The following is a 27,423-nucleotide window of genomic DNA, read 5'->3' as shown; positions in this document are numbered from 1 at the left end:
CTCAGTGGTAGAGCGTCGGTCTGCGGACTGAAAGATCCCGGGTTCTATTCCGGTCAAAGGCATGTACCTGAGTTTCGGGCACATCCCCAGTAGGGGGTGTACAAGAGGCAGCTGGTCGATGTTTCTCTCTCATCGACGTTTCTATCTCTCTATATCTCTCCCTTCCTCTCTGTAAAACATCAATAAAACAATTTAAAAAAGATGAAATCAATGAAGTAACAACTGACATCACAGAAATACAAAGGATTGTAAGAAAATACTATGAGCAACTATATGCCAACAAGCTGGACAATGTGGATGAAATGGACAAAGTCCTAGAAAAATACAATTTCCTAAAACTGAATCAGGAAGAATCAGAAAACCTGAATAGGCCAATAACAATTGAGGAAATTGAAGCAGTATAAAGTAAAATAAAATAAAATAAAATAAAATAAAATAAAATAAAATAAAACCTCCCAGCAAAGAAAAGCCCTGGTCCAGAGGGCTTCACAGGGAAGTTCTACCAAATAGTCAAAGAAGAACTAACACCTGTACTTCTCAAACTATTAAAAAAAAAAAAAAATCCAAGAGGAAAGAACACTTCCATGCATTTTTTTTATGAGGCCAGCATTATCCTAATTCCAAAACCAGATAAAGACACTGCAAAAAAAGAGAACTACAGGTCAATATCTCCGATGAACATTGACGCTAAAGCCCTGAACAAAATATTAGCAAGTTGAATCTAGCAATATATTTAAAAGATCATCACCATGATCAAATGGAATTAATTCCAGGGATGCAAGGCTGGTACAATATTCACAAATCAATAAATGTGATACATCACATAAACAAATTGAAAGACAAAAATCACATGATTGTATCAATAGATGAAGAAAAACCATTTCACAAAGTCCAACACTCATTCCTGATAAAAACTCTCAGCAAAGTGGGAATAGAGGGGTCATTCCTCAGCATAATAAAGGCCATATATGACAAACCTAGAGCAAACATCATACTCAATGGACAAGAATTAAAACTATTTTCCCTAAGAACAGGAACAATGCAGGGATGTCTGCTTTCACTACTGTTACTCAACATGGTATTAGAAGTTCTAACCATAGTGATCACACATGAAGAAATAAAAAACATCCAAATTGGAAAGGAGAAAGCAAAACTCATTATTCACAGATGACATGTTATTATACATAGAAACATTAAAAAATCCAGCAAAAACCTACTAAATTTAATAAAAGAATTCAGCAGTGTAGCAAAATACAAAATTAACACCCTAAAATCAGTGGCATTTTATATACCATTAATGAAGTCTCAGAAAGAGAAAGTAAAAAATAAAAATCCCATTTACCATAGCCATAAAAAAAATAAAATAAAATACCAACACATCATCCTGAAGGGGGGAGCTGCTGTGACTTATGAGCCCAGCCTCACTACCTCCCAGACTGGCCTCAGACACCATACCAGAGCCTACAGCCATTCTGGCCAAAGACCGGCTACCTCATCTGTATACCCAGCCTGCCGGCCACAGGCTCCTGTGAGCTGTGGAATGCACAACCCTTCCTCCAAGCCTGCCTCTTCAGCCACAGACCCCACACTACCTGGTGCCTGGGCCCTCCAGTGAGTCTCAGAGTGTGTGGTGCGTGACCCTCCCACCAAGCTTGCCACTGCAGCCAAAGCCACCACACGACTTGGCGCCTGCAGTGAGAGCAAAAAAAGGGGAGACAATGAAACAGTCCACAAAGGAAAGAAAGGGAGAAGTCATCAGAAAAGGGATGAAATGAAATGGAGGTATGCAATATGTCAGGAAAATAATTTAGAGTAAGGGTCATACAGTTTCTAAACTGGCTGGATGAGAAAAACCAACAACTATGTAAGAATCGAGAGGAAATGAAGAATGATATAGCAGCAATAAAAAGCACAATAGAAGATTTAAACAGTAGATTAGAAGAAGCTGAGGACCAAATTAGCGAGTTACAATACAAAGTAGATAAACACACCCAATCTGAACAGCAATTGGAGGAAAGAAAGTAGAAAATAAATAGATGGGACTACATCAAAATAAAAAAGCTCCTGCACAGCAAAAGAAACCATCAGCAAAACAACAAGAAAGCCCACTCCATGGGAGATTATCTTTGCCAATTTTATCACCAATGAGGGTCTAATCTCCAAAATTTACAGACTCATACAACTTAACAAAGGAAGATAAACAATCCAATCGAAAAAATGGGCAAAAGACCTAAATAGACACTTTTTGAAAGAGAACATACAGAAGGCCAGCAGACATGAAAACATGCTTAAAGTCAATAGTCATCACAGAGATGCAAATCCAAATGACAATGAGGTACCATCTCACACCTGACAGAATGGCTATCATCAACAAACGACAAGTGCTGATAAAGATGTGGAGAAAAACAAATCCTCATGCACTGCTGGTGGGAATGCAGACTGGTGCATCCACAGTGGAAAATATTATATAGAAGTTCCTCAAAAAATTAAAAATGGAACTCCATTTGACCCAGTAATCCCACTTTTAGGAATATATCCGAAGAAATCGGAAACACCAATCAAAAAGGATATATGGATCCCTATGTTCATCACAGCACAATTAAGAATAGCTAAGATTTAGAAATAGCCTGAGTACCTATCAGCAGATGAGTGGATTAAAAAATATTGGCACATCTACACAATGGAATACTATGCTGCTGTAAAAAAGAAGGAACTCTTACTATTCACAACAGCGTTGATGGACATGGGAACATTATGCTAAGTGAAATAATTTATCAGAGAAAGATAAATATTACATGATCGCACTCATTTGTGAAATATAATGAACAACATAAACTGATGAACAAAAATAGAGCCAGAGAAGTATTGAATAGACTGTCAAACCTCATAGGGAAGGCAGGGGAGGGTAAGAAAGGTATTAAGAGGTCAACCAAATAACTTGTATGCAGGCATATAAGCATAACTAATGGACACAGATACTAGGGAGTGAGGGCATATGCTAGGGAGTGGGAGTAGCCAGGGAGAGGTCAATGGGGGTGGGGGGGAGGGAGAAGACATATGTAATACTTTAAACAATAAATATCAAAAAATATAAGTATCCTTAGGTGAAGATTAAAAGGATAAAATAATTTTTTAAAAAAAATTTAAGATATCTAGGAATAAACTTAACCAAGGAGGTAAAAGACTTGTACTCAAAAAAACTACAGGACATTTGAAAAAGAGATATAAAAAGATATAAACACGTGGAAGAATATACCATGTTCATGGACTGGTAGAATTAACATAATTAAAATGTCCATAATACACAAAGCAATCTATAGATTCAATGCAATGCCTATTAAAATGCCAACAGCATATTTCACAGATCTAGAACAAATACTTCAAAAATGTATATGGAACCAAAACAAAATCTGAATGGCTGCAGCAATCTTGAGAAAGAAGAAGGAAGTTGGAGGGATCAAAAAACTAGATATGAAGTTATACCACAAAGCCACTGTACTCAGAACCACCTAGTACTGGCACAAGAACAGGCATATAAACCAAAGGAACAGTACAGAGACTCCAGAAATCGACCCAAAACCTATGCTCCTTTAATATTTGACAAAGGATGCAAGAGCACACAATGGAGTCAAGACAGTCTCTTCAATAAATAGTGTTGAGAAAATTGGTTAGGTACATGCAAAAAAAAAAAAAATGAAACTATAATAGACCACCAACTTACACCATACACAAGTATAAATTCAAACTAGATAAAACACAAATGTAAGCTGTGAAGCATTAAACTCCTAGAAAAAGCCATAAGCAGCAAAATCTATGACATCTCTCATAGCAATATGTTTTTGGATACATCTCCTAGGGTCATGGTCGGCAAACTGTGGCTCTTGAGCCACATGTGGCTCTTTGGCCCATTGAGTGTGGCTCTTCCACAAAATACCATGGCTTGGATGAATCTATTTTGAAGAAGTGGCATTAGAAGAAGTTTAAGTTTAAAAAATTTGGCTCTCAAAAGAAATTTCAATCATTGTACTGTTGATATTTGGCTCTGTTGACTAATGAGTTTGCCTACCACTGTCCTAGGGCAAATGAAGCTAAGGAGAAAATAAACAAATGGGACTACATCAAAATAAAAAGCTTCTGCACAGCATTAAAAACTATGAACAAAACGAAAAGGGAACCCCCTGTATGGAACATATTTGGCAACAATACATCTGTAAAGGGTTAATATCCAAAATATATAAGGAACTCATACAACTTAACAAAAGGAAGATAAACAATCCAATTCAAAAAAAGGACAAAGGACCTGAGTAGATATTTCTCTAAAGAGGACATATAGATAGCCAAGAGACATGAAAAACTGCTCAGTCACTGATCATCAAAAAGATACAGATTAAAATGACAATGAGATTTCACCTCATACCTGTCAGAATGGCTGCCATCTATAAATCAAGAAATGGTAAGTACTGGCCAGGATGTGGAGAAAAGGAAATCCTAGTACACTGCTGGTAGGAATGAAGACTGCTGCAGCCATTATAGAAAACAGTATGGAGGTTCCTCAAAAAATTAATTATGGAACTTCCATTTTACCCAGTGATCCCACTTCTCGGAATATATCCTAAGAAACCTGTAACACCAATCAAAACTAATGTACAATGTCTAATGTCTGGGAACAACCCAACTGACTATCAGTGGATGAGTGGATACACAAGCTGTGGTACATCTACACCATGGAATACTATGCAGAAGTCAAAAATGAAGGATATCTTACCCTTTGAACCTGGAAAGTATTATGCTAAGCAAAATAACACAGTCAGAAAAAGACAAGTATCACATGATCTCATTCATAAGTGGAATCTAATAAACAAAATAAACTGAACAAAATAGATTCAGAGACATAGTAGCATGGAACAGACTGAGTCTCACAGGGAAGGTGAAAATGGGTGGCTGGGTGGGGGGGAAAAGATCAGTCAAAGAACTTGTATGCATATAGGCATAACTCATGGACATAGAAAATAGGGTGGTGGAGGCCTAGGGTAGGGTGCAAGCCAAGGTGTTAATGAGAGAAAAAAGGGGACATATCATAAAGATGTAATACGCAAATTGACCATCACCCCCTCACATAGGATGGCTGCCCCCATGTGGTCACAAAATGGCTGGCTGGAGAGGGCAGTTGGGGGCGATCGGGCCAGCAGGGGAGCAGTTGAGTAGTTAGGGGATGATCAGGCTGGCAAGCAGAAGTGGTTATGGGCAATCAGGCAGGCAGGCAGGCAGGCAAGCAGTTGAGAGCCAGCAGTCCTGGATTGTGAGAGGGATGTCCAACTGCCAGTTTGGGATCGGGCCTAAACCAGCAGTCAGACATCCCCCGAGGGTTCCCAGATTGGGGAGGGTGCAGGCTGGGCTGAGAGACACCCTCCCTCCCCCCAGTGCATGAATTTTGGAATGCCATGAACCGGGCCTGTAGTACTTTCAATAATAAAAGATTTTTAAAAAAAAGATAAATCACTTTTCAAAACACTTTTGTTCACTAAAAAGTTATTCCTAATTCTTTTGTAAAAGCAGATACACAAATATTACATCATTTCTTCATTGGTTTACATTATGATTCTCAAGATATTTCCATCTCCTACATAGTGAGCTATACACAGTGAGCTAGAAAGAGGGTTGTCCTGGACAATGGAAGGTGTGGGCTCTTATCCTGGGTGTGTCTCTAGCCACCTGGAACATCTTGTTTGACCCCCATTTTCTTATCCGTTAAAAACAGATGAACTGCTAACTCTCAAAAGTCCTCTGATCTTTGTTACTGTGCACTTTCTAGTAAGTCAATACACAAAAGCTTAGGTTTCCTAACCCTTAATTTCTCTGTCCAAAAAAAAGAAAGAGAAAAAAAAAAGAAAAATCACAGAATCAAACATGTTGATGCACTGAGAGATATTGTCTGTAACAAACATGTATTGTCCTTTGTAATGGTGAGGACCACTCACATAGCACCCTCTCCCCCCTCCATCTCCACAGTTCTCATGAGATGACCCAGGCTGATCCGTTTGAGTGGACATCTGCACTGGACTTTTGAGTAGAGTTGTTGATGAGGGATCCATGGATGTTTCAAAGGACTCAGGCTACAGGCTTAAAAATCCTCAGTCTTAATGTGGGGTTCTGCTATTTCAAAAAAATAAATTTGCATTATACAAGTAGATATTTCAGAGGAGCTTTAAGTCTTTTTTTTTTCTTAATAGTTAGCTTAGAAGGCTCAAAGTGCGACAGGGTGGAAGGACCTGTGCTGAGTCCTGAAAGTATCTGCCCAAGGCCCTGGTTTTGTGGCTGCATCTAAGTCAGTGTGAGCTGAAGGAGTTAAAGGGCCCCAGTCCCAGCTCCCCATAGGGGAGTGTCTTGGGCACTGGAGAGAACCTGGCACAAAGTGTGTTTTCATGGAACTGCTTATCAAAACTAAGCCTCTGCCGGTTCATTTAGATGGGCGGGTTGGGTGGAAAACTGGCAGAGGGATCAGGAAATCTGCCTTCTGTTCCTCATTCTGCTGCCGCCTGACCCCTTCGCAGGTCATTCCCTCTAGCATTCTCAGTTTCTCCATCTGTAAAATAAGACAAGGATGTAACATTCTTTATAAGAAATGTTAGAGAAAGTTTTCTGATTATTTTCATCAAAACTATGGCAAATGAATATTTTCATGGGGGCTCTGCCTTGATTCAGTCTTTGATTTTCTCTTGTTAGTGTCTTATCAGTTTGAAGGTACTTTTCAGACCACAGCCTTCTTGCTACCTATTAGTGGTTGTGTTCCCACCTAACCTGCATGTCAACACCATCCCCCACTCTAGGAAGGGAGACAGTGGAGGTGGGAGCTCTTTCTGCCAACATAAACAATAAAGTTTGGAAACACTTAGACCAAGATAATTAGGAAAATGATGTTGAATAAAAAATGGCATTAGACTTCTTATTATGCTTAAATTAGAATCCAGTTCCAAAAATCACTCTCCAGTCAACCAATGTGTTTATAAAGGTTTGTTTGCTTTTGTTGGTTTAGTTGTTTTCTTTTAAATATTTTATTTGTTTAAATCTGCTTATTATTCCCCAGTTCAGACTCCACTTAGGAATTTTTCTTCTTCATTGAGAAATCATGTTGGAAAAATACCTCTATCAACAGCTGTTTACTATTTAGGAACACTATTAAACAAAGGAACACTATCTAACAATGATTAATGAAGCTAACTATTAAGAAAAAAAAAGACTTAAAGCTCCTCTGAAATATCTACTTGTATAATGCAAATTTATTTTTTTGAAATAGCAGAACCCCACATTAAGACAAATATAATTATCAGAATTTTTAGGCTCTTTTAAAACTTGAATATAATTGACCTGTTTTGGGCAATGAATCAGAAATTCCTAGGATGGAAATGCTGAAACCCTGATTCCATTCTAAACCACTTAAAAAGAATTAGTGCTCTGAAAAATGCGTGTTTTTATGCTGAGCATGAGAATGGTCTGTGGAATTGTCACATCATATCTCAGTGATCGTTAGAAAGCACTGATCTCTTAGGCATTAACCCTGGAATTTTCTCCAAAAATATTATCTTTTAAAATGGCAATAATATTTAATAGATCACGAAGTGATTTGAAAATGTCACCTAATGCAATGAGGTGAGTGACTGGCGTTAGGACTTCCATCTGAGTCCTTTTCACTGCATAACAATGAGACTGTGCTCTATGGCTGCCTACATTCCTGTAAAAACACTTCATTTGGAAAGAAGAATAAACACACGAGGCTTCATGTCTTGGTGCTCTCACATTCTGCATACGGTTTGGGTTTTTGTTGTATGTATTTTTGTATCCAGTCTCACACCACAGGCTCCCATTACATAAAAGTATACAAGTGATCACAGAATAGGTTCCTACCAGCACTGTGTTTACTGCTGGGAACAAGATCTTTTAAAAATATATAACAAAACATTTTTCTTCACTCGTAGCTCCCACCTCCAGTAGTGGTGAATCAGATAAGAAACCAGCAGTTCTGTGAGGCATACATCAGAGCCTCCTCCAGAGCCTCCAAATTGGGGGACAGGGACTGGGGATTACGCTCAGCTAAAGAGATGGGAGTTTCAGCAGGTGGCACTGTTTCCTCCAAGTGATCGGGACATCTATGCCCCCCAGTTGGGGGGCACTGTTCACTCTTAAGAGCAAATGTCTAATGGTTGTCCTTTTACTTAGTAGTTCTAGAGAAGTTTCAAATTAACACTGATTTAGAGACAAAGGTGAGTCCTGGAAACTAAGAAACAGGCTCTCATTGCTTTGTAGATCACCAGGCTTCATGATGACTGAGATATTCCATTGTTCTCCCCTAGAGCAGACCTGCAGTCCATGTCACTTTTAGAAATATAATACTTGATTTTTTTTTTTTTCATCTGTGTTTGTCCTGGAGTCAATCACACACTCTATGGGAAAGGAAAAAGAAAGGCAGGAGCAATTGCGTGACTGTCATTCCCTCACTGACCCAGCTCTGTAATATATGTGGACACATGCGTCTGGAGCCTAACCAGATAGCAAAGACAGCGCGTGGAGAGTTGAGGGTTTATCACTTGGAGGCTGGTTTACTCATGGGGAGACACTAGGACTATATCTCCATGCCCATAGAGAATTGATTGACTGAATGTTTTTCTTACAGACCTAATTCTTTGATTCTTCAGCTCACTTCATAGTCCTCTCCCTTGGCTGTGTACTGAATTTGTTCTTTTTCATTTCACTTAAGAAGATTCATTCTGGAGGAAAACTACCTCTGAATAATAGGGCTGGCTTAGTGGGAGAGGAATCATTGTGTATTGTCACACCAGTGGATGGCCCACTTTTAGCAGCATCTTAGAATATGTCCTAAAGCTCCAAGAGCACAAGCCATCCTCATACTTTGCTTTTCTCACTGTGGTTTTAGAAAGATATAGTAGAATTAGAAACTGAAGATTTGGTGCAGAGTGAGCAGAAAATGTGATTAATACATGGCTTATTCTCAAGGGCAGAAAAGTACACTATATGTTCCACCTGCATAATTTAAAAAAACCAGCTTCTTCACTTAGGACTTCTGGAGCAAATATTCAATAACTATCCTTTAGATCAATAATATGGATTTAAAAATAGAACTATCAACACTATGTAGTAACTGACGGTGAAGAAAAAATTTGAGGGACAATTTAAATTTATTTTTAAAATATTATTAGTTTGAAGTTTTCTAAATACCCTTTTACTCTTAATAAATGCAATAAGAACACCCTCGTGTTCTTTGACAAAATAAATCGGTATGTGATTGCGACGGGTTTCGTGCACTTCACTTTGGAGACTCCGCACATTGCATATCTTCCCAGGAAGGTTCCAGTTCTAAAGTGAACACCCGCCTGAGTAAACACCCCTCAAGGTGCTCTCTTTCTCTGAGAGTTGGAGGCCGAAAGAATGGAGCCAAGATTGCATCATGAGCCCTTTGTGATCAATAAGAACATTGTGGTGCTTATTTCATGGCTGATTAACTTATATGTCTACAAGCCAACACTTGACTTGAAAGGCTGGTCTGGCTTCTCGCGGTTCGAGCATGGCCTTTACTAGCCTGTCCTGGCACCGAGTTCTGGGACTGCTCTTTCCTCACCACAGCCAGGGATCAGCCCTTCAGTTTCGTAGTGAGTAACCATCAGCTGGAGCCTGCTGGTTTTTTTTTGTGAAAGGGCATTTTGTCTTTTTTTTTTTTTTTTTTTTTTTTTTTTGTAGACACTACCACAACGGCAGGATAATTGGTGTTAGGGAGGGGAAAAAAGGAACTCAAAACCGCATCAGATACCTGCTTGCGTACTGTTCAACTTTGAAGAGGCAGAAAATGTGGTGGCTTTATTTTTCTTAATAACTGGGATAAATGCAAACAGTTACAGGCAATTGAGCGTTTAATGATTAGATGATACAGGAAAGCATAACAACAAAAATGGCCCATATGTTTCTCAGTTTACTGTTGAAGCGCACTGTGTTTCTTGGCTTTTCTGTAATCAGTTCCCATGGTATTGTATTTTAATTCATGTCAGGACCCTAGAACTTCCTTTTAGTGTTTGTATTTCTCCTTGAAAACTTTCTGTTTCATTTTTAGGGAAATGGTATCCTTGTGTCTTATAGTTGAAGTGGTGTCTGACACTGCTTTTAATTTCACCAATTGTGGGGTCAATAAACCATTGTGTACTTGGAGAGAAAAATTGGCAGAAAAACAAAATATGTTCAAGACTCTTGCCTTTCATTGCTAGTGAGATTTCCCAACTGGAGCTTCTCTGTGTTATTTTGCCTCTGGCTAACATCTAAAGATCAGTAATAAAGCTCTATGCAAATACTTCCATGTATTAAAAGAACAATATTTTGACACTCATTGACACAAGCAAAAAAATACAACACTAAATTAGTGTTCAGGACAACAATGAAGACATTGTCAGTTATATGAAATGAATGTGAGGAATGTTGTGCTGTAGTACAGAAAAGCCTGCTCCTCCGTCTCAACCTTTAGCATTTGCTAGTTGACATTACTCATGGGGTTGTATAGTAATAGACAATTGTTTATTGTTAATAATGGACCTTAAGCAGTCATTGACACTTGTCAGACTTCTGAAAATTTTAATAACCGAAAAATAAATATTTGTTTTCCAGACTCTTATAATTTCAGTTTAGCTTCTCTAAAAAAAAAATTTTGGACATTTTATAATTTTCAAATACTGATAACTTAAATATCTAGAAAATAATTAAATTTATCTATAGCTTATTTTTTCTAGATTTCATCTAGAGTTATATAGAAAAAAAATCTACCATCACCATCTCTATGTTTTTTAAGTAATTGAATGTTTGGGCACTCTCTTGATTTTCTTTTTAATTTGGTAGACATAAAGGAGCTCTTTGTTTAATTTCCAGTAACTTGGAGGAGTCCTTAATGGAGGTGAAATTGTCTCTAAATTATTATTTTTACATACAGTAGAATTCTTTTCTCCTATATCACTAGGCACAAATATTACTATTATAATAAGTGTTTTCTTAAATATAACGGGCTTCCTTTTTCATATCTTCCAATCAAAGACATTACAGACTCAGCATCTAAGAAATACTTGAAACAGAGACATCATGCTCATGGGAAAGACCAAGTCAATAAGAGCAATTTGACCTCACAGAAGAACAAAGTTTATGCACTGTTTAGGTTGGGGTATTTTATATTTAGCAACCAAAACTTAAAGACAGAACAATTAAATCTCAAACTGTTCCAACCTTGTTTTAAGATCTTGAGAGGAGAATGACTTTTAAATTTTGTGAATGAGTACATTCTGGGGAAACACATTGGACATGAGTGGAACAGGACACCAATTCCCAGTTACAGAAAAGGGGCATGTGTCCCAGCCTGCAGGCTTCAGGGGGCTAAAGAGTGGGCAGCATCAGCGCGCTTTGGGATTTAAAACAGATTGATAGGCCTCCGAAGCTCTCCCACTCCACTGGTGTGTTGTCTTCCTCGTGCTCCTATGCCTCCTTTACTGCTAGCATTCACCCCCATTAGCCTAGTGTTGTTGTAGTTGTGGTTGACAACATGGCAGCCTCCTGTGGATTCTGGGGAACCAGGTTGTGTCTTTCCCCTTGGAACTGCCTTCTCAGCTCCGAGTACAGAGCCTGGAAGATGACTGGCTCCACACATGCTGACTCTGTGAAGTTCTAGAAGTATTGCTTGGTCTCCAGGTGTCTTCATCTGACCTTGTTGGTTCAAGGAGCAGAACCTGACTCAAATTCAAGGAAGGGGGGATTTATAAAAAGAATATAGGGATCCTTCTTGGAACTAGAAGTTGAAACCAGCTTTCCTGTGTGTTTGCGCATCTCTCCCTTACACCCCCTCAAGCCTTGTAGTATCCCTTCTCCTGCTCCTGTAGCCAGATGGGTCTTCGCAGGCACAGCTCTATAATGCTGCTTCTGCAGGCCTGCCCTGGCTTTAGCAGGGCGCTCTGACTGCCTGTGGTGTCATATAGCTCCAAGGCTCAGTGCTGTCCTACTCATCAGGGTCTAGGTCTCCCAACACAGACTTTTTTTAGACTCTGATGGGCCCAGAATATGTCAGGTGTCCATCCGCATTAAGGGAATTGAGCAGGAGCAGTGTCAGGGATAATCTTGCTGAGGAGGGAGGTTTTGGAAAGCTCCCATGCCTGATGTCTTCTGGATACTATTTGGAGTTTATGTCTCAAAAGTTCTCACTTATGTCAGATGTCAGACTTTTAAAATCCTTTTCCTGTATAAATGTTGGAAATTCATAACCCAAGTAGGCACAGCGTTTACTTGTTTATTTCCACCTGACATATTTGCAGACTCTAGTGCAGGACCTGGCACCAGCGGACATTCCATATATAGTTATTGACAGACGGATCAGGTCCCCAGTTAGTCCACAGAAGTCCATGCAGCTATTCCTAATAACCACTTATAACAGAGCTTCTACAAGAAAATGCATTCATAGTCACAGCCTATGAGAAAATGTATGTTAATGTGATGCAATAGAAAGAATACTAAAGGGAAATGAAGGCTCTGGTCCAGCTCAACCACTAAATTGCTGTGTGACCTTAGATGAGTCATGAAATCTCTCTGGTTTCAGTTGCTTTGTCTTTAAAGTGAATTGAATGAGAACATCTCTGAGGCCCTTCCAGCTATAAAACTCTGAGCCTCCAACAGAATGAGGATTAAACAGACTCCACCCTTTCAGTCGCCCTCCCAGTGCAGTACACATTGCCAGAGCTTGGTCATAGAGATGAACTGGATCCTCAGGCACCACTAACCCGCGCAAGCTATATAATCACCATTGTCATCATCATGCTAAATAATAGTCCTTGAACACTTACTATGTATCAGGCACTGCTCCAGGCACTTTGCATATATTAACTAATTTAGTCCTAAAAGCAATCCTGTACGGACTGTTATTGCTCTCATTTTTCTGAGGCACTGGACAATTAAGAGATGTGCCAGAAGTTACCCAGGAAATCCAGAGCTGAGGTTTAAACACAGGTGATCTAATCTGAGTCTGAGCTCCTACCACAACAAGTCGTTGTCAGTGTAGTCCCCCAACAAGCATCAGCTTCCCTGAGCAGCTGGTTAGAAATTAAGAAGTTCAGGCCCCAGCCCAAATCTGCTGAATCAGATCCTGGACTGGAGGAGCAGTGTCTGCTATGGCCTTTCGGACTTACTTGGGTGTGCGAGTGGGTGCAGTCTAGATTCTGCCCCACTCCTCAGCACTGCATTCCAGCACTCCCCTGGGAGGTTCTTGGGGTTTCTGCCCCCCAGGTATTCCAGTTGGGAGGTTGGGGGTGTGGTATCATGTCCATTTAGACATGAACAAGGCTAGCATTCAAATGTCATAAATGATCATAAATTAGGAGCTAGTTATGCTACTTCCCAAGCCCTCTTTCTCCCAGTTGGCATCACTGATGAAATCACTACCGGAAGAGGCAGGAGGTGGAGACAATTACACAGGAGGGAGTGGGAGGATTCCTCCAGCTGTGCCCCACGAGGAGGAGGCCTCCTCCAGGAAGCCCAGCACTGTCTTGGCAGGTTAAGCAGACAGGATTCAGGCAGCGCCTTACATGACAGGCCCGCCTCGCCTTTCCTCCATGAGGCTGACTCTAGCTGGACTCCCACGCAGCACAGTCAGTTACTGAGCACTTGAATGGGGCCCCATCTGAACTGGGATGTGCTGCAAACCTCTAATACACACTGGGTGTTGAATCCTTAGTACATGAGGAAATACTGTAAAATGTCTTGATAATATTTTATATTGAAATTATAATGTATATATTGAGTTAAGTAAAACATTAGCTTGAACTTCACTTTTTTTTTTTACTCTTTTAATGTACTAATAGAAAGTTAACACTGTTGTCCATGGCTGCATCGTACTTCTGTTGGCAGCACATTTTAGACTAAGCTTGAGAAATGCTGCCATTGTCTCTCTTCAAGCACATGATACGGTGTATAGATCGTATTTACTGGATTTACTGGTAGTGATGGTGATCAACACCGAATCTGAGATCTATGGCAAAGCCAGGACCTGTTGTTCAAGGGAGCCCTGAGACAGCTCAGAAGTTGGATTCCAGAGGTGAGAGTCAGACCGAGAGGCAGAGCCAGGTGGTCAGGACCAGCTGGAGGGGTCACACAGGAGGCAGAGCTGGCTTCCCAAGAGCGTGTTTAGGCAGCATAGTAGGACCCATGAGTCGGGAGATGGACGGTCAAGCAGTCATGAATGTAAAGTAACTTCCTGCTGCACACCCAGAGCTGCTAGGCCAGGACCTAATTCTGGAACGGCTTACTTGGGTGTGCGAGTGGGTGCAGGTAATGGGAAACACCTGGCTGAGGTAGGTGGCTGGGCATGCTCCAGGAAACAAGCACTTCTGAGAAGTATGTTGTGGCAGTGATGATGTTGGGGCCAAGTTAGAACATCTGTCCAAGTCTAGTGACCTGAAAGTGAGTTTCCATATTCCAGGTGTTAGTCTGAATTATTGTTGCCCCCATATAAACCTATCACTGCATGGTGGTAAAGGTAGGCAGAAACTTACATGAAACCACAAGCTGAAGCAATGTTTAAGTTAAAGTCAAAATTATTCATTACCATACTGAATCAATCAACTATTGTTCTACTCATCATAAGATGGTGGGTTTTTCCAGCGATGGCTGCAGAACCCCTCCCATCCCCCACACCTCTTGCAGTGTGACTCTACCATTTCCTCATAAAGGGGTGAGTCTATGCCCATTTCTAGAATTTGGGGTGACCCTCTCACCAGTAGCATGCAGAGGAAGCAATATCAGGTCACTTCAGACTGATGCTTTCTGAAGCCATGCAGCTTCTGTTTTGTAGAAAGCTTGGTCTGCACGAGGGCTCAGTGAGAGACCATGGGGATGGAGGCATGTGAGAACTGGAGTGCAAGTACCACCCAGGGCTCAGACCTGTGAAGGGAGGCCATCTGGGTCCTGCAGTTCCAACCCAGGTCACCTCGATCAGCTCCACAAGGAGCACAGAAGAGCCACTATGCCTCTCTCCCCCACACCCCCATCCCTGCTGAACTAACTCACAGAATCCTGAGCAATAAAATGGCTTAGTAAGCTGCACTGAACAAATGAAACATCCTTTATTTGTGTGCACATTTTTCACTGAGGTTCTTTTACACAGTATGTATGTGGTCACATAACTTTGGGACACATATAATTGCTTAAAAATAATTCCTTGTACACTGATAATATATTATGCTGAACATGCATACATGTATGTAGTCTATAGATTTTGCTCAAATGAATGTGGAGTAATAAGAGGACCACAAAATGACAAGAATTGAGACTATGTTTATCGATAGCCACGGAACACGCTACTAAAGGAGAAACCAGTTGTCCTGCCTGTGTCACAGCCTCCTGGGTGAGGGCAGTGTAGACTATGATCTGAGGGGAAGGTGGAAATAAGGTGGTCATTGCCAGATGGCTCCATAATGGCCATGTGACTATGGCTATTCTGTGAGCCACGTTAACCATCTGAGTACTGAAAGCTGAGGTCAGCTGTGTCCTGGACCAGACGGTATAACATTTGGTAAGAAGGTTCTGAGAGCTGTTTGAACACAAGCTACAGGCTGTCTCTGTGCACTTCCCTGCTCTTTCTTATGTGATTTCTCCAGCAATTATTAGTAATGTTCAAGCAGGAATAACTGGAAAGGTACTACCCATGGTCTGTGTCTGAGGTGGGAGTGGGGAAGACGGTCCCTAGAAGAAGAAAAGGAGCACTTAGTAAAATAGATGAATAGCACATATTACAAGAAGTATTCATCAGAGAAAAAATATGTAGCTTGTGCTCAGATAACTGTTCTCCATAGATTCAAATAAATTACAGGCAACATGTTTCTGTTCATATTGCTAAAAGAAAGGTGGGCAGCCAAAAACTGGTTTGGCTTAGTGGATAGAGCATCGGCCTGCAGACTCAAGAGTCCCAGGTTCGACTCCAGTCAAGGGCATGTACATTGGTTGCGGGCACTTCCCCAGTAGGGGGTATGCAAGAGGCGGCTGATCGATATTTCTCTCTCATCGATGTTTCTGACTTTCTATCCCTCTCCCTTCCTCTCTATAAAAAAATCAATAAAATATATTTTAAAAAAAGAGAGAAAGAAAGAAAGAAAGAAAGAAAGAAAGAAAGAAAGAAAGAAAGAAAGAAAGAGAAAGAAAGAAAGAAAGAAAGAAAGGTGGGCAAATTGCAGGCCATGTGCCAGTTGCCTGTTTTTGTAAATGACATTTTATTGGAGCACAGTCATGTCTGCTTATTTCTATGTTGTCTGTGGCCATATTTGTAGCACAGTGCTGAGAAGTTGTGTTAAGCATTGTATGGCTTACAAGTCTAAAATATCTAATATCTGGTCCTATAAGAAAAAAATTGCTGACCCCTACCTTAAATAAAATAAATGAAAGCCTTAAGCTGGAAGTAATCAGGAAAGATATGGAAGAGAAAAAAAAAATTATTTCAGAGATTGAAGCCACATTAGCAATGAATTCAAAATACATGTTACTAAAATAATCAGGTGAACAACAGGAGGAAATCACATAAAATAATACCCATAGAACAAACATTAACATGAGTAGATAGGTATAATATACGTAGAATGGAGAAGAAAATAGATATTTGCATAATTGGTGTTCCTGAAAAAGAAATGGAACAAATAGAAAAGACAAAATACACTCAAAGATTAATAGAAGAAATAAATAAAAAACTTGAATCTGCATATCAAAGAGCAGATGGTAATCCAGGAAAAATTATTCAGAATTATTAACACAAGACTAAGAGCCTTTAGGTTTATAGTGTTTCTGGGATGAGATTGGTGTGCCTGGCTACAATAAAAAGGTAGGGGCCAGGCAGATTTTGAAGTAGCCTCTTTCTTTTAGTACATATTATATCAATGCAGATGATACATTAACAGCAAAAGCAAGAAGCAAGAGCTACATAGCTTTCTAAATTGTGTCTTATTACTTTTGGTGTTTTTATTTGTTATCTAACAATTTTTCCCATTCAGTACCTTTGTATCTTTAAAATGTTCAAGGAGCCCTTCATCAGAGGAATCCACAAACCACAGTATTTTTGCCCTTGTGAAAAATAAAAGGATTGAGAGGGCCTATTTTATGCTAGATGGTTTTCTTGATACAGTTTTATTTGTTGGTCATTTGGTACCTGTTGCCCAACTGTGTTATAGTATAGGATACTCTCCCAGGCTGACACTCAGACCTGCCTATGCAATGCCACAAAACAGAACTGCTGGTGCAAATTGTAAATGTCAGGCTGTCGTCTTCATTACTGAGCAACGCTTTCAGATAAAATGTATTTAAGCGGACACACATCTGGCATCCTTTATGGGAATTTTAATTTCCATTTGTTCAAGTTTCTATGATTCTTACTAAAATTATTTCATAGATATTCTAACCCAAAATATTTCTCCTTTAAGATAATTCATATGACAGTAGCCCATGCAGCACAAAAGTGCAGGGCTAAAAAAGCAGCAGTCAAATAACATAGTTAAACATAACCTTGATTAACAAATCTTGTTATTCATGGATGACAGCTCAGTTAATCAGTGTTTGCAGCTTGGATACTAAACTGGAAGTTAATGGTGAGGTGGAAGCAATTGCAGAATTCAGACTTTTAAGGCAAACACACATCACACCCCAAAAGGCATGCATGGAATCAGGTGTGGTTAGTGGGCTGTGTGATATACTCTGGGTGTTCTCCTTCACTGGTCCAGCTGCAAGCAGCCTCCATAGCTACCAAGTCAAGGAAAAAGGAGTGACCCTCACTGTCCACTTCCGCATTCATGGTTTTAATGGCCAAATAGTAGCTTGTTGGAGAGGAGTATTTTTATTTGAAATTTCTTAACTCAAAACTTTATTTTGACTTCTCTAAATTAGATTTGTAGAATGGATAGGTTAATTATGTAGTTACAAGAGAGCACATGTCCAAAGTTAACTAATATTTATACGTATCTATTTTGGCTGTCAAGCCAATGGTATGGAGTCAGATTTCCCCCAAACTTCACAGGCCTTAAAAGCAAAATGAATGTGAGACATGATTTGAAAACTGTGCTGTTCATTTGATTTGAAGTGACATTCTGTGTTGAAGAATCTGAAGCATTGGTAAATTGCTTAACTAATTGTTTTTCCTCCCTGTGAGATGGATTAAGAAGCAGAAGATGTTTTTCTTTTGCAGATGATCAGTGCAGGGCTGAAAGTAAAAACCCATGTGAGGAAATGGATAAGTTCATCAGATCCTTAAAGTCTCTAAAAGGATATGAAAAGACTTCTTCGTCTTTTTCCTCCTTCATTTCTGGAGAGACAAAGAGAGAGAATTAACGTCTAAAACATGCAACCTCAAAAATCCTTTCTGCAGCCAAAGCTGGGTGGCAATTTGATCACAGATTGTGCCCTGCCGGTGTTATGGGTCATGTGCTCAGCATGTGAACAGGAAGGTGAGAAGTGGTGAACTTTTGCCTCAGTTGTGCCATTCATCAGAGAATAAGTAGACCAGATCACCGTGTGCAGCTGTATAAGGAGGGGATGGCTGAGTGCTCCTCACACAGGGGCCTTTGTATCCTGGACATGACCCAGCATTACGATGGGATGCACTGGGCCTGGGCTTTGTGGCAAATTACTAACCCATTATCACACCAGAACACAAGATCATTTATCTTCCAATCTGGAGTGTCACCTGTTCTTCATTTACCAGTCAATAACCATTAATTATGCTCAATGGAAATTTAAACAAAGCCCTTTCCCTCTGTATAACCAGTAAACTATTTAGTAATAACAAATAAATCTGGAGTTGTATATCCTTTCCCTTTCCATTCCCAGACTGTAGTCTGGTACAATATAGACTTTAAAGGAAATGCCTAGAAATTGATAGGTCAGAGGCTGCAGATAGTTTTTTGGAAAAGAAAAGAGCAGATGCTTGGCACTCACCCTAGTGAAAGTGAGGCCCCAACTGATCCCCAGGCTCCTGCTGAGGAACAAAGTGATCCACTACACAAAGGAATCTACTATTAACCAGTAATCATATCTTCTCCTTTTATTTTTAGCAAGCCGTTATTTTTTTCACATGCCTAAAAATATGATTTTTAAAAAGTTCTAGCACAACATAGCATTTTAGAAGAAATAAAATAAAGCTGAGCTGTCCTAAAAGACCTATTTGAAATGTTTTTTTTAGAATGGAAATTTGAGAAAAACACATTCAAGTGTATATATTAATCTCTCAGAAAAATGTTCAAATAGAAATTCTAGCCAGAAGCATAATTTAATTTTTCCGAAAAATTTTGAAAGCATTTTGAAGAAAGCCAAAGCTAGCTGGGGTGTGTGCGTGGGCATGGGTGCACTGGAGAGAGGTGGGGGAAGGTGACCAACGAGCAGGCTGTATCCCAGTGCACCCATCTGCACCACGTGCCATGGATGGTAGTGAAACTCAGGGGCATCACAGGAACTCGTGTCCAGGACTAGACTTGGGGCTTCTGTTCATGGCCTAGAAGGAGAGATCAGAGTTTCCACACAGCCGAGGGAAGAGGCCTTCTAGACCCCAGGAACTGCACGTACAGACTACAGACATGAGTAGTAGGCCCCTGCCATCCATCGGGCCTCTGCTGGAGCCAGTGCCCATTACAGGGAGACACCTCCCCAGGAGCCTAACGAAGGAGGATGCCAGGCACAAGGCTTGGTGGCAGAGCCGGGCTGCATTTCAGACCACAGCCCTCATCTTAATCTTAGCCTGGAGCAGATAACAGTGTGCAGTGGCCTTGGAGGTTTGAGAGCTACAAAACTTGTAGACTGTGTGCTGTGTGGACTACTCAAATAGAGAGAACATCTACTCCTTGCCTTTAAAAAACTAATCGAGCTCTAGCTGGTTTGGATCACTGGATAGAGCATTGGCCCATGGACTGAAAGTTCTTAGTTCGATTCTAGTCAAAGGCATGTACCTCTGTTGCAGGCTTCATCCCCAGTGCCAGTTAGGAAGCATGGGGAAGGCAACCAATTGATTTCTCTCTCACCCCCTCCCTTCCACTCTCTCTAAAATCAATGGTTTGGCTCATGGATAGAGCGTCAGTCTGCGGACTAAAGAGTCCCAGGTTCGATTCTGATCAAGGGCATGTACCTTGGTTGCAGGTACATCCTCAGTAGGGGGTGTACAGGAGGCCACTGATAGATGTTTCTCTCTCATCGATGTTTCTAACTCTCTATCCCTCTCCCTTCCTCTCTGTAAAAAAATCAATAAAATATTTTTTTTAAAATCAATGGAAAAATATCCTCAGATGAAGATCAACAAAAATCCTATCTAATAAAGAGGGAATATGCTAATTGACCATCGCACATTCACAAAGATGGCACGGTGCCCAAAGCCACTAAGGAGGAAATACGCTAATTGACTGTCATGCCCTCAAAGATGGTGGCACCTGTCATGCCCTCAAAGATGGTGGCACCCAGTCCCCTCAGCCCCACGGGGGTGCCTGCCTCCAGAGTCCCCCAGTCCCCTCAGCCCCCCAGCCACCCAGGGCCAGCCCAAGGTACATGCAAGCCTCAGATGGTAGATGCCCAGCAGCCCAGGGCTGGCCCAAGGGAACAACCAAATGACTGAACAAGCAGGCTGTATGGGGCAACCAGGCCGGCAGGGAGGTTAGTGAGGGTTGACCCAACGACTAAATAGCAGGCTGCATGGGGCAACCGGGCCAGTAGGGGGGGTGGGAGCTGTGAGGGGCAACCAGGCCGGCAGGGGTAGCAGTTGGGGGTGACCAGGCCAGCAGAGGTGGGGGCTGTTGGGGGCGACCAGGCCAGCAGGGGGGCAGTAAGAGGTGACCAGGCCAGCGGAGAGGGTGTAGTTGGGGGCAACCAGGCCAGTAGAAGGGGCAGTTGGGATTGATTAGGATGGGGGGGGAGGGCAGTGAGGGTTGACTAGGCCAGCGGGGGGTAGGGCAGTTAGGGGTGACCAGGCTAGCAGGGAGAGGGCAGTTGGGGGCAACCTGGCCAGCAGCAGGGGACAGTTAGGGGCAATCAGGCTGGTGTGGCGGGGCAGTTAGGGGTGACTAGGCAGGCAAACAGGTGAGCAGTGAGGAGCCAGAGGTCCAGGATTGTGAGAGGGATGTTCAACTGCCGGTCTAGACTGGCAGTTGGACATCCCCTGAGGGGTCCCAGATTGGAGAGGGTGCAGGCTGGGCTGAGGGGATCCCCCACCCGTGCATAAATTTCGTGCTTTGGGCCTCTAGTAATAATAATGAACTGATAAAACTTTGTTATTATTATTAATTTGTATAAAACTTAAAAAGTACTGTGATTAGCTTTGGTCAGGTAGCTCATTTTGTTGGAGCATAGTGCTGTACACCAAAAAAGGTTTCCAGTTCCAGTCCTGGTCAAAGCTAGTAAGGGGGATAAACTATGAATGTCTCTCTCTCTCTCTCTCTTTTTTCTAACCACTCTCCTAAAAATCAATATGCATATCCTTGGGTAAGTATTGTAATTCATTAGTTATGACCTACTGCAGAGTGAAACCTGATATTTCATTAATGTGGACAGAACTATCTCATCAGTTTCTTTTAGTATATCACTGATGTGAATCTATTGCCATTGATTCATCCAGTTGCCACATCTCCAAGGCATGTAAAACTGCCCAAAGTCTCATCTTTTATAAACTAAAAATATGATTTAAAGTTATCATGTAATAGGCCAAAAATACAAAATAATCCCAAGAAGTAACTTCAAGTAAAAGAGAAATATTTACATATTTTTATTTTTAGAAGTTTGCCACAAATTCAAAAGAATAAAGAAGAATTAATTTTTTTAAGCGAAAATAAACTACCCTGTTGAATTCAGCAAGCTAACTTTCAGCTTATACAATAGTAGCTAGGGAGACACTAACAAAAATATTTTTCTTTAAATGTTAGGATAAGAGTTCACCTTTAATACTGGGCATAGCATTATAATGAACTGCCTCTTATCTTTACCTATTATATTTTGAAAAGTGAATAGATGTGATTAAAACAGACACACACACACACACACACACACACACACACACATTTACTTGTGTCCTACTTGGATTTTTCTTAAAGATATATGCCGTTGTCAGATACCAAATGTACTTATTTTAAATCTGTATCTTCTATCTGTATAAACAAAACCTGTAAACTTAACTGCTGTTCCAAGCTATAGAAACTCCAGGCCTGTATGTCATTGATTAAAGCTGATATAACTGAATGTAGCCAAGCTGTGATGGTGGCCACAGTTAGTATCTTAAACATGTGGCTATATTGCTGCCTCACTGGCCTTCTTATTCCTGTTAAAAAATGTGCTTATCGAAGGTCCCATTGAGCAACTGACCTTGAAATGCTGCCTGGTGAAAGAAAACTTAAGCTGGTATACACCTTCTCATTGCCTCCCAGAAAACTCTATAAAAGGGGTAGTATTCTTCATTCCATGATTGTTTTTGCATTGATAATTATTTTTAATTTAGCAGAGATTTATTTTACAGGGTTTTGCTATACTTTCTTTTTTTTTCTTTTTTTCTTTTTAATGTGGGATTGGTAACCAGTGAACCCTCTAGAAAAAATATTTACAAATAGGCGCAGAAGAGCAGTATGTGAATTGTTAGCTGTTGCTCCTAGAAGGGTAGCTGTACTACTCATAGAAGTTGGGGATCTTTCAAATATTTGAGCAACTGGAAATCAGGATCCATTGTGTAACATGGTAGACTTAGTTATACTTATGGAAAAGAGCAGTGGTAGAGTTCTTGAGGTCTTGAAATACTTGTGAAGTCCAAGATTATGTTTAGGTTTCAGTATTCCCTGCTTGAAATCATCTCTTCACAATTAATAATCTTTTGAGTAGGTGGCATCTTTTTTTTCAGTTTTTACAGATAAAGAAATGGACTTATAGATCAATTGTTGAATCTCAGGTTTTGGAATCCAATTTAAACAATATCAGTATATAAATGGTAGATTTTTTTTTTAATTCCCCTTGGGACCTGATTTTTTAATTTTTTTTAAATCATTATTTCAAATTATAGTTGACATACAATATTATATTAGTTTCAGTTTTAAACCCCAGTGATTAGACATTATATAACTTACTAAGTGATCATCTTGATAAATTTAGTACTTATCTGACACACAAAATTTGTGCACTGGGGCAGGGGATATCCCTCAGCCCAGCCTGCACCCTCTCCAATCTGGGAACCTTCAGAGGATGTCTGACTACTGATTTAGGCCCAATCTCACAATCCAGGACTGCTGGCTCCCAACCTCCTGTCTGCCTGATTGCCCCTAACTGCTTCTACTTGCCAGCCTCATCACCCCCTAACCACTCCCGTGCCAGCCTGATCAACGCCTAACTGCTTCCCTGCCAACCCAGTTGCCCCCAACTGCCCTCCCCTGCTGGCCTGATCACCCCCAACTGCCTTCCTCTGCCAGCACAATTGCCCCCCACTGCCCTCCCCTGCTAGCCTGATTGCCCCCACTGCCCTTCCCTGCTGGCCCAGTTGCCCCAAAATGCCCTCCCTGTATGCCTGGTCACTCCTAACTGCCCTCCCCTGCTGACCCAGTCACCCCTAACTGCTCTCCCTTGCTGACGTGGTCCCCCACAACTGCCCTCCTTCCCTTGCAAGCATGATCCCCCCCCAACTGCTTTCCCTTCCCTGCCAGCCCAGTCACCCCCAAATGCCCTTCCCTGCTGGCCATCTTGTGGTGGCCATCTTGTGACCACATAGGGGCAGCCATCTTGTTGCCACATGGGTGGCCATCTTGTGTGAGAGCATGGTGGTCAATTTGCATATTACCTCTTTATTATATAGGATTATTGACGATACTGGAGGCCCAGTGCCCTCTCGCACTCTGGGACCCCTCGAGGGATGTCTACCTGCTAGCTTGTGGCTGGATGGCCTTCTGCTGCTGCACAGCCTGCTGCTTGAGTTTCAGCAGCTGCTGCATGTGCATGGGGTAGGCCACCACAGTCTGTCCTGTGAACACCATCGAGTGGGTGAGTCAAGCATGGAGGCAGGCTCACCCTGAGTTCCCTGTGCTTCCCTGACTCACTGAGTTGTTCAAACTGACTGTTTCTATAGAGAAAGGCACCGGGGTCAGGCCTAAACCAGCAGTTGGACATCCCCCAAGTGATGTAGCAGTGTGCCAAGTGGCAGGCAGGCAGGGAGGAGCCCAAATCAGTGTTGGGTACTATGCCACCCATGCTCATCATGGCCTGCTACACCTGTTGCCGCAGCTTGATAGTGCTACCGCAGAGTCAGGAGAGGCTCCTGCCATGGCAGCTGTGCTCGCAGCCACGAGCCCAACTTCTGGCTGAGTGGTGGGAGTACACTGACCACCAGGGGGCAGCTTATGCACTGAGTGTCTGTCCCTGGGTGGTGAGTGTGCATCATAGTGACCGGTCGTTCCAGTCGTTCCACCATAATGGTCGCTTAGGCTTTTATTGTATAGATTCCCTATGCCATATTTTATATCCCTACTAGAGGCCCAATGCACAGATTTTTGCATAGGTGGGGTCCCTCAGCCTGGCCAGTGATCAGTGCTGATTGGGGCCATCTTGCCCAGTCCTGATTGGGGCTAGCCGACCAGGGAGAGGGCCCATGGGAGGTTGTCTAGCCATGGGAGGTTGACTGTGGGAGTAGCTCCTGTGTTGAGCCTGTGCTCCCTGGTGGTCAGTGTGAGTCATAGTTACCAGCTAGTCTTCCAGTCATAAAGGTTGCTTAGGTTTTTATATGTGTAAATGAATATTCTATAAGCACCAATTTGTACTTCTTAATCCCCTTCACCTTTTTCACCCACTCCCAGAATCTCCCCTCCCATCTGGCAATGGTCAAAATAGTCTCTGTATCTATAATATGTTTCTGTTCTGCTTCTTCATTGATTTTGTTTTTTTAATTCACTTGTTGATTGATAGGTATTTATTGCCATTTTATTGTTCATATTTTATCTCTTCTCTGTCTTCTTCTTTAAGAAGACACTTTTACGTTTCATGTAATCCTGGTTTGGTGGTAATGACCCCCTTTAACTTTTCTTGTCTGGGAGGTTATTTATATGTCCTGCAATTGTAAATGATAGTTTTGCTAGGTAAAGTAATCTTGGTTGTAGGTCCTTGTTTTTTATCACTTTGAATATTTCTTGTCAATTCCTGCTAGCCTGCAAAGTTTTTGTTAAGAAATCTGCTTGACAGTCCTTTGGGAGTTTCCTTATACATAATTAGCTGCTTTTTTCCTCTTTCTGTTTTTAAGATTCTCTCTTTGTCTTTAACCCTTTTTCATTTTAAGTATGATTTATCCTGGGCCTCTTTGTATTTATCTTGTTTGGGACTTTCTGCACTTCCTGGACCTATAAGTCTATTTCCTTCACCAAGTTAGGGAAGTTTTTCATCATTATTTTTTCAAATACATTTTCAATTTCTTGCTCTTTCTTCTCCCTTCAGCACCTCCATTATGTGAATGTTGGTACCTTTGAATGTTGGCTCCTTAAACTATCTTTATTGTTTTGGAATATTTTTTTCTTTTTGTTGTTTTGATTGGGTGTTTTTGCTTTATTTTCCAAATCGATGATTTGATTTTCAGCTTTATCTACTCAATTGTTGATTCCCCTTAATATTAGTCTTCATATTAGTTAGTGTTTCCTTCAGTCCTGACTGTATTTTTTTAATGGTTTCCATGTCCTTCTTTATGGTGAACATGTCCTTATTTATGCTGCCAAAATTCTCTCTACTTTAGTTACTTTTCCTTTAAATTTTTGAGCATCTTTATAACTAGTGTTTTGAATTCTGCATCTAATAGATTGCTTATCTCCTTGTGTTTAGTTCTTTTTTGGAAGTCTGTTCTGTTCTTTGATTTCGTAGGTGTTTCCCCTTTTTTTGGCAGCCTCCCTGTGTTTGCTTTTATGTATGAGGTAGATCTGTTTCATCTCCTGTGCTTGGTAGAGTGGCCTAATGTAGTAGTTTTCCTGAGGGGTCAAGTGGCACAGCCTTAATCACCCACGTTGGGCACTCCAGGTGCTTCCCCCCACCATATGGCACTTTGATGAAAGGATTTACCCCTAGGCCAATCAAGGACTAGCTGTGACCACCAACCACTGTGGAGATCAGCTGTGCAAGGGCTAACCCCACAGAGAAGAACTTACTTCAGCAGGGCTCTGGTGCCCACAAAGTCCACCCCTTGAGTGTATCACTATGAAGTTGGTTGGGTGATGGTGCTTTGACATGGTCTGAAACTGTCCACTGGGTGTTCTGGCTATTGGGCCTCCCGGGAGCTGCAACCCAAGGTCAGCCACCACCTGTGTAATACCTGGGGCCACCAATCTTGAGCTACAAAGTGATCTTCAGATGGCTTCTACTTGTACTGGGTTTGGAGGTGCCCAGGAGAGGTCAAGCTGTGAACCCTAGCCAGCCACTGCTAGTGTCTGGCTTGGGGTCACTTATCGAGAGGTACAGGGCTTCCTGAGACCAGATGCTGCTTTTAGGAGAAATTTTGGGAAAGTCTAAAGCATGAGCCAAGACAGGCCATTCTTGTGGAAAACCTACTGGAAACATCTTGGGTGGGCTTGGAAGTTGGGTTGGGTGGTGCCTCAGGGAATTACCAGGGAGGCCAAACTGTGATAGCCAGGTTTGGTGGAGACTCAAATATGCTGCTCACCTTCCTGCTCCATGGAGGGAGGACTCATTCAAAGGAACAATGACTTCTGTCTGGGAGAAATATGTCCCCTAGTTCTCACCCTGATGCCAAACAATTCAGTGCCTTTTCAAATGTCCCTGATGCCTTTTGAGCTGCTACCCCAGTTCTTGATCTGGAGCTCAAAGGGAGTGAATCAAAGTACATTCACATGTGGGCCCTTTAAGAGGATCTGTCTAGGACTCCAAGAGCCCTCTGTCTTATTCAGTCATTATCTTTTTCTTTATGTTTGTTTTTAATCCTCATCTGAACATAGCTTTCCACTGATTTTTAGAGAGAGTGAAAGGGAGAAAGACAGAAAGAAAAACATCAATGTGAGAGAGACATCAATTGGTTCCCTATCACATGCACCATGACTGGGGCTGGGTATTGAGCCTGCAACCTAGTTATATGCCCTTGACCAGAATTGAACCCCCTTCAATCTGTGGGCTGCGGTGCTATCCACTGGTTTTTACAGCCAGAATTGTAGGTATTTCTCTTCCTGGCACTGGAACCCTTGGCTGGGGGTTCTAGTGTGGGCCTATGCTTTTCACATCTCAGGAGGGAGCTCTACAGCCTAGTTACTCCTCTGAATTTTTATCTACCATAAGTGGGTGTGGGACAAGCCATTCTGCATATCTGGCCCTCCTACCAGTCCTGATGTGGCTTCTTCTTTAAATCCCTAGTTGTATGACTTTCCTTCAGCTAGATTTCAAGTG

The 27,423-nt window shown here is 41.5% G+C and overlaps 1 protein-coding gene across 1 annotated transcript in view; it reads left to right on the top strand.

Annotated features, from left to right (window-relative positions):
- The window catches only part of GMDS (GDP-mannose 4,6-dehydratase), a 610,549-nt gene that overhangs the window by 468,761 nt on the left and 114,365 nt on the right, over positions 1 to 27,423 (top strand). The window lies entirely within an intron of this gene.

This window comes from Pipistrellus kuhlii, unplaced genomic scaffold, assembly GCF_014108245.1.
Source record: "Pipistrellus kuhlii isolate mPipKuh1 unplaced genomic scaffold, mPipKuh1.p scaffold_m20_p_2, whole genome shotgun sequence".
In the NCBI taxonomy this organism is placed as follows: Eukaryota; Metazoa; Chordata; class Mammalia; order Chiroptera; family Vespertilionidae; genus Pipistrellus; species Pipistrellus kuhlii.
The sequence above is the reverse complement of the archived record's forward strand: the minus strand, read 5'-3'. Positions and strand labels throughout refer to the sequence as shown.